General features: G+C 37.1%; 1 pseudogene; it reads right to left on the bottom strand.

The window, feature by feature from the left end:
- Positions 1-547: 547 nt before the first annotated feature.
- Positions 548-3,508, bottom strand: LOC125472331 (annotated as a pseudogene).
- Between the last annotated feature and the right edge of the window lie 2,510 nt (positions 3,509-6,018).

Genomic DNA, 6,018 nt, shown 5'->3' with positions numbered 1-6,018 from the left:
TTTGAAGTTTTCAATCCTCCAACTGAGGTCATGCAAGTTTTTTTCATTTGGTTTCAATTTTTCAAGGGTTTAGGAACAAAATCAACGCCTTGTCCAAAACATAATTACTAGCAGAAGCATATGGGATTTAAAATTTTATTTATTTTAATCATCCAGTAAGCAAAATCAACAAAGGAAGGACTAGGCACACGACAAAATGTTAGACATACTACTGCTCTCTTTACGCTTTAAATGAGTTACAGAACAATGCTTTTGAGTTTTATTTTCTAAAAGGGTGCAACAATTAATTTCTATATTGAATTGAGTTTATGAACGTAGTTTAGGTAGCAAATTTAGGTTTAAAGAGATTGATAGTTTACTTAAAATTAATATGGATGTAAAAAGTAAGTTGAGCGTAGAAATAAATTATACAGGTTCAAATAAAATTGCCTTTATAAGTTTCATATTAAGTGTCTAGCTATCGTAGGAGCCGGACTTAGAACAAACATAGTTTGATTGAATGAGTAAAAAGTACTAGGTTTCTACCTCTGTTTCCTTCCCTGAAAAGGGCAAGGTAATTGAACTTTTATTTATTTAATGAAGAATTATATATTTATAATTGGGTGAGAAACCCTTCAAAGTTTTGCTGCTTCTTTAATTTAAAGAAAAACAGACAAAAATACTCAACGAAACAAGACCTGGAGATCCAGCTTACTGAAGGACATCTATATTCTCATTTTCTCTTAGCATTTAAGACCCTCCAAACGAATTGGAAAACATACCGCTGAGGAAGATCCCTCTCCGTCTTCCCGAGCAAAACCGAGACAACTTATCTCAAAGAGAACAAGTCCACAACTTCACTTGTCAAGGCTTATGGATCTCCTCATTGCATTCAGCAGCTACCTTTCCTGAACTGCGATTGCCTATCCTTCCAAACGAGCTCATAGGCGACAACACCTTGAAGCTACTGCTGCCTTCGCTGACATTAGACTTTCTTGATCTCCTTGGCTTTGCGGGACTCATTTCCGGCTCCATGTCATCGCTGACCTTAATGTTGGCAACAACTAGTTGGGTAATGGTGGTTCGGCAAAAGGGGCAAACAGGGACTGTAGGACAAGTAGATGAGGGATCGGGCTTCTTGTGGCAGCATAGGGCTAGGGTGCAATGAGCACACATTTGATGACCACATGGTACGACCTCAATTGTGCATAACTGGTCAAAGCATATGCAGCATAGGTCCACATCACTAGCCTGTATGAAATGATTTGACCGGTGAATAACTAAAGGCACATGCATTGTCCATTTCTATAAATTCATTGCATCGGTGCACAATAACACGTTTACAAGGTTTACTCATTCAAAAATGATATTTCAACTCTAGAAAAATTCTAAATCCTTTCTACTGAGCCAATCATATAGATAAAAAATATATATATATACTAAATGCAAGGAAGAAGAGAAGGCGCATCTACCTCAGAGGCATTATCATTAGCCTCAGTATCTGAATGCAGAGGAGATGGGAGTGAGGCTACTGTCTCCTTCAAGATTGCTTTCTCCCTCTCCATGTTTGCTTCCGTTAATGCCTTTTCTAACAAAGCTTTAGCCTCTGGATTGAGCTCACTGATGAACTTCAAAGGTGATGGCCAGACCAGAGGCTCTGCTGATGAAGGGTTCAGTATGGCAGCACATGCTTGATGCTTGTGCTTCAGAGCAACTGTATATGGTATTCTCCTGTAGAGATCAGGTTTCAGATGTCATGGCAACATATTTAAAGAACTTTTACCTAAAGTAGAAAACTCACTACTTGAAGATGGAACACTTGTGGGATTAGAAGCTCCAATGATGCCAATGATTTTGCAGTACATATACAAAAACTACCGCGAGGGGATGTGGTTTTATGCGTTGTACACATGGAATTTATAAAGCCACATCCCGTGCAGTAATTTTTGCTGATGTGCTCATATGGACAATGCTCAGAAAGAATTCCAATGTAGAAAAATGTGGAGTAAAAGAAGGCTTTTCCTTGAGGTTTACGTTATTATATTAATACAAAATTGAGTTTTTCAAAGATACAATTCAAAAATAGGTAAGCAACTAGCTGGCAGCGATAAGGAATTCAGGAATTGAATAAAGATGTAAATTCCTAATTGGGAATCTATTTGTTCTTTGGAATGTAATGGTCCATAAAGGTTCATGACAAGCAAACAATCCACTTAATTGACTAATAGATCTACGTAGTGTTTCTAATATGGAAAGACACACAATTTAGTACAGATGCAGATATTTACACCACCCAATAAAATGAAATTTACCCAGAAGAGTCTAAGTGAAGCCGATCCGCTCCCCAAGCAAGCAACTCTCGGACACAATCTAAAGATCCACCACGAGCAGCTAAATGAAGTGGTGTGCTTCCAGGGTAGCTGCATGCATATGGTACTTCTATCAATCCAATTGGCAAACTATTACAGTGCAGCTATAACATGAGTAAGTACAATATATAAATAATTACCCATATCCACCAGTTGAAGCACAAACAAGAGCTCCATTGTCTAAAAGAACATGAACGCACTCTGGCCTGTCTTTGGCGGGCTGCTAAATGCAATGGGGTTGCACCACCTGCATCTCTTATGTTCACAAATCTCGCAAATCCCCTGCCAATGCCATTTTATGTAAGATTAAACTTCAATCATCAGAGAGAGAGACATAGAGAGACAGGGTGACGAAAGACCAACCAAGAATTTGCAACAGGGGTGGAATGTGCAGCGGAAAGAATGGCTTGAAGGCAGTCTGAATGGCCATAGTATGCAGCGTAATGCAGACAAGTTCTTCCATTCAGGGAATCAAACATCAAAATCTAACAATTACAACAACAAAAAAAAACCAAATATCAGCATCTGATCAGTATAACTTAAGTACAAAAACTGTATACAAAAAAGAAAAAGGTAATCTGAACGTACATTTGCTCCTGCTTGGATAAGCTTTTGGACACAGGTGATATTCCCATTCATCGCAGCCAACATTAACGGAGTCTACACCACATAAGAAAATTGGAAGAACAAATTCAAAACAAAGCAATCCAATCCAAAGCATGCAGAAAGAAGTAATCTTTGTTCACAACAACCATCAATAACAAAATCCCATTACCTGTTTGTATCGATTCACCACATCCGGATTGATAACAGACCGATCCAACAGCATAGACAGAACCTAAACATAATCCCATCAAGAACATTAATGAACAGAAATTAAAATTAAAATCCATTGAAAACCCATCAATGAAATCCAAAACCCACCTCGATCCGGCCATTTGCGGCGGCGACATGCAGAGCAGACAGCCGCGGCGGCCTTTGCTCAGCTCCAAAACACTTGGGTCAGCTTCCACCATGGCTCCGACAAGCCCCAAGTCCCCATTCTCCACAGCTCCAAAGACTCCATTCTCACGAGGCTCTCCGCAGCTCAGGCCCTGACCCATCTCCCCCAACTCTCTTATCGTTATCGCATTTGAAAGGTGGCCTGAGAGCTAAGTTTCTCACGCGCCACCTTCCAAGGGCGACGTGCTGCCACCGGATGGGTGATGGTGGGGCAGCTCTGGCGTTAGCAGTGCTGCAGTGGCTTAGGCTTCAACGATGTTGATGTGAATGGGCAATCTAAGTAGTAGGCGACGAGTACATGTGGCACTCATTGGCCTCGGCATTCGGACCTGACCGCCGAGATTTCGGGTAGCTTGACCGCGCGGTCCTTTCTTCTTTCTAATGAACAATTTTATTGTCAGAGCTCGGGCAGCTGTCAGATATTTTTATCGGGCAATTTTTTAGATTTTATATTCCTTATCTTCCATGGGAAGCCTTTGACATAAGTCTTTGTTTCACACATGGATTAGTGAAAAATTACATTAATCTAATTTTAATTCTACTTGCATTTTGATTTTCATATTCTTGCTTTTTATCTATCTATTTTACTAGAGAAAATTAGGATCAAATCACTTGATTAGTGGGCTGATCAGACCATTTAGGTTTGATTACTACATCTACGTAATCAAATATTAACATTTATATTATGGATTTATCAATGCTTCGATTATATAGATGTCAATATGACCCATAACAATTAGTAAGAAACATTAACAAATGAGGTTTATAATTGATGATCGGACCATTTAAGCAATCATGTGGCTGTGAATGTAATTTTTTGGACTATTTTTCAAAAATTGCATCTGGCAATTACCGAACCAAATACAAGAGTGACTATAATTGTAATCTAAAGTCATTTGCCATCGTATAAACTTGTCGAGAAACAAGATTAAACATATATGATTAAGCCATATGCCACTTCTTTCTTATTAATTAATTTATTTTTGGTTATATGGTCCTCTTCCTCGGCCTACGCGTTCTGGAAAAGCAAGTTTGGTACAAAATCGACAGCAGGAAAATATAAGTAATAATATTGGTGAAGATCCGAAAGCAACCACAAATATAAAACAAATATAAGAACTACTTGGGAAAATAATACATTATTTTTGAAGAGAATTTGAATGATGAAGGTACTTTTTTTTGTAATTTAGTTTTTGTTATTTAGGAGGACAACTGCTTTTCCCACTTTTCGACCTCCTTACCCTAATTGTTGTTCCCATTCTGGTTGCCAACCCTAGCTAAAGTTATTGTCTGCTTTTCTCCTTTTTATTTTTCTTCCAGCTTTTGGTCAATTATATACTGCTCTGAAAACACCAACCATGAAATACGACGACATCTTTGAACATTTACACACAAACAAAACAAAAAAGAGGGAGGGAAAATGGAAACTATTTCTCTGAAAATGTTTTCATATTATCATGTATTTTAGCCGAAAGCTAGAAAGTTGCTTAGGTCTTCATCACTTGCAAGGGTTAAACATAGCTCCAATCTATAGCCTTGAAATTATTCTTAAATGAACAGTGTCAAATCATACTCATATACTATTTCCAACCAAAATGGTTAAATAGCTCCCAATAATTTATTAGTTTTAAGTTTATATTTTAAATTTATTGGTTAATGTAGCTAAACTATCGTTGAATGTTTTCAAATCTAACTGTAAAATTTGAATCAATTATTGTAATGAGGAATCGGCTCCAAAAAAAGAGCTAAAAGAGGGATTACATTTGATCAGTCTGACCCCTATTCAGTCATTAATTGGAGATAACTTTTTGAACAAATCAAAGATTTTTTTTTTTTTAAAAAAAAATTTGAACATTTAGCTCTCTCCCTCGTAAATGGGACAAGAGATGTTGGTCCACCGCGTTTGTTTGGTTGAAGAGAAAGTAAAAGGCATTTTTATTCATTTTGGGGATTGAGGAGGCGGACGATTGTATTGGAAGGTGAGAAATAGGCAAATTCCAAGGAAGGATTTGAATAGAGTGTAGCTATCTTGTACGGTCAAATGACCAAATATTTGAGCTCATGTCATGTGATGTCGAGTTTTTCACCAATGACAACAACAATTAATAATGCAACAAATGTCTTTTTGTTGTAAACTTTTATAGTTTAAGTATGATTGTGTAAATCTTAAATTAGATTTGATTCTAATTATTCTTTCCCATATAGACTTGTATTCCTCTGGGATGAAGGATTTATTCTCCCTCTTATTACTATAAATAAAGGCACTACGTATGAGGGAATAACACACACATTCCTCTATACAATTCTACAAACACATCTCTCTATTTTCTCTCTTTGCCACCAACCCCCTTCCCCTTGTCAAATAAAATAGGCTACAACACATTATTAGCACGATCATACCGCTACGCTTAGGAATCTGACGTGAAAGCTTTTTCTGCATCAAACCAGTTCATCCATATCATCATACAATTAAGTTCTTCCAAAACAACGGTCTTTATCTCAATGTTTTTGCAGCCCTGATAACATGAACATTCACCATAATGACCCAATTTTTACGTTTTTCAAATTTTAGATTCTACATAAATTGTGTAGGCATTATATTCATAATTGTTGAATTATGTGAATTTGATATTGCCATGAATTGCATCAAATATATGTTCATTCATTC

The sequence above is a fragment of a genome, unplaced genomic scaffold, assembly GCF_019419815.1.
Source record: "Pyrus x bretschneideri cultivar Hongxiangsu unplaced genomic scaffold, Pyrus_bretschneideri_v1 Contig11, whole genome shotgun sequence".
Taxonomy (NCBI): domain Eukaryota; kingdom Viridiplantae; phylum Streptophyta; class Magnoliopsida; order Rosales; family Rosaceae; genus Pyrus; species Pyrus x bretschneideri.
Note: the sequence above shows the minus strand (reverse complement) of the source record. Positions and strands in the feature narration are given on the sequence as shown.